Here is a 2,500-nt window from a genome sequence, read left to right on the forward strand (position 1 = left end):
TGGTCCGTTCTTGCGTGGTGCGGTGACCGTCGTGAGCGGAGCAAAACGTCAGCCATCTCAGCACCCTGGAACCCCCCGGGTGGCACAGGGCTGGATGGGGCTTTCGTATATAGCAGGGACGGTGCTGCCTCTCGCTTCGCTCGCTGTCCGCCGCTCGCCGCTCGCTCGCGCAGCCAAAAATGGCCAGTTTTGGCCCGTTTTTGGGCCGTTTTGGCCAGTTTTTGGCCTGTTCTTGCATTGCGCGGTGACCGTCGAGAGCGGAGCAAAACGTCAGCCATCTCAGCACCCTGGAACCCCCCGGGTGGCACAGGGCTGGATGGGGCTTTCGTATAGCAGGGACGGTGCTGCCTCTCGCTTCGCTCGCTGTCCGCCGCTCGCCGCTCGCTCGTGCAGCCAAAAATGGCCAGTTTTGGCCCGTTTTTGGGCCGTTTTGGCCAGTTTTTGGCCTGTTCTTGCATTGCGCGGTGACCGTCGAGAGCGGAGCAAAACGTCAGCCATCTCAGCACCCTGGAACCCCCCGGGTGGCACAGGGCTGGATGGGGCTTTCGTATAGCAGGGACGGTGCTGCCTCTCGCTTCGCTCGCTGTCCGCCGCTCGCCGCTCGCTCGTGCAGCCAAAAATGGCCAGTTTTGGCCCGTTTTTGGGCCGTTTTGGCCAGTTTTTGGCCTGTTCTTGCATTGCGCGGTGACCGTCGAGAGCGGAGCAAAACGTCAGCCATCTCAGCACCCTGGAACCCCCCGGGTGGCACAGGGCTGGATGGGGCTTTCGTATAGCAGGGACGGTGCTGCCTCTCGCTTCGCTCGCTGTCCGCCGCTCGCCGCTCGCTCGTGCAGCCAAAAATGGCCAGTTTTGGCCCGTTTTTGGGCCGTTTTGGCCAGTTTTTGGCCTGTTCTTGCATTGCGCGGTGACCGTCGAGAGCGGAGCAAAACGTCAGCCATCTCAGCACCCTGGAACCCCCCGGGTGGCACAGGGCTGGATGGGGCTTTCGTATAGCAGGGACGGTGCTGCCTCTCGCTTCGCTCGCTGTCCGCCGCTCGCCGCTCGCTCGTGCAGCCAAAAATGGCCAGTTTTGGCCCGTTTTTGGGCCGTTTTGGCCAGTTTTTGGCCTGTTCTTGCATTGCGCGGTGACCGTCGAGAGCGGAGCAAAACGTCAGCCATCTCAGCACCCTGGAACCCCCCGGGTGGCACAGGGCTGGATGGGGCTTTCGTATAGCAGGGACGGTGCTGCCTCTCGCTTCGCTCGCTGTCCGCCGCTCGCCGCTCGCTCGCGCAGCCAAAAATGGCCAGTTTTGGCCCGTTTTTGGGCCGTTTTGGCCAGTTTTTGGCCTGTTCTTGCATTGCGCGGTGACCGTCGAGAGCGGAGCAAAACGTCAGCCATCTCAGCACCCTGGAACCCCCCGGGTGGCACAGGGCTGGATGGGGCTTTCGTATAGCAGGGACGGTGCTGCCTCTCGCTTCGCTCGCTGTCCGCCGCTCGCCGCTCGCGCAGCCAAAAATGGCCAGTTTTGGCCCGTTTTTGGGCCGTTTTGGCCAGTTTTTGGCCTGTTCTTGCATTGCGCGGTGACCGTCGAGAGCGGAGCAAAACGTCAGCCATCTCAGCACCCTGGAACCCCCCGGGTGGCACAGGGCTGGATGGGGCTTTCGTATAGCAGGGACGGTGCTGCCTCTCGCTTCGCTCGCTGTTCGCCGCTCGCCGCTCGCTCGCGCAGCCAAAAATGGCCAGTTTTGGCCCGTTTTTGGGCTGTTTTGGCCAGTTTTTGGCCTGTTCTTGCGTGGTGCGGTGACCGTCGTGAGCGGAGCAAAACGTCAGCCATCTCAGCACCCTGGAACCCCCCGGGTGGCACAGGGCTGGATGGGGCTTTCGTATAGCAGGGACGGTGCTGCCTCTCGCTTCGCTCGCTGTTCGCCGCTCGCCGCTCGCTCGCGCAGCCAAAAATGGCCAGTTTTGGCCCGTTTTTGGGCTGTTTTGGCCTGTTTTTGGGCTGTTCTTGTGTGGCGCGGTGACCGTCGTGAGCGGAGCAAAATGTCAGCCATCTCAGCACCCTGGAACCCCCCGGGTGGCACAGGGCTGGATGGGGCTTTCGTATAGCAGGGACGGTGCTGCCTCGCGCTTCGCTCGCTGTTCGCCGCTCTCCGCTCGCTCGCGCAGCAAAAAATGGCCAGTTTTGGCCCGTTTTTGGGCTGTTTTGGCCAGTTTTTGGCCTGTTCTTGCGTGCCGCGGCGACCGTCGTGAGCGGAGCAAAACGTCAGCCATCTCAGCACCCTGGAACCCCCCGGGTGGCACAGGGCTGGATGGGGCTTTCGTATAGCAGGGACGGTGCTGCCTCTCGCTTCGCTCGCTGTCCGCCGCTCGCTGCTCGCTCGCGCAGCCAAAAATGGCCAGTTTTGGCCCGTTTTTGGGCTGTTTTGGCCTGTTTTTGGGCTGTTCTTGTGTGCCGCGGCGACCGTCGTGAGCGGAGCAAAATGTCAGCCATCTCAGCACCCTGGAACCCCCCGGGTG

This window comes from Musa acuminata, unplaced genomic scaffold (genome assembly GCF_036884655.1).
Source record: "Musa acuminata AAA Group cultivar baxijiao unplaced genomic scaffold, Cavendish_Baxijiao_AAA HiC_scaffold_463, whole genome shotgun sequence".
Classification (NCBI taxonomy): Eukaryota; Viridiplantae; Streptophyta; class Magnoliopsida; order Zingiberales; family Musaceae; genus Musa; species Musa acuminata.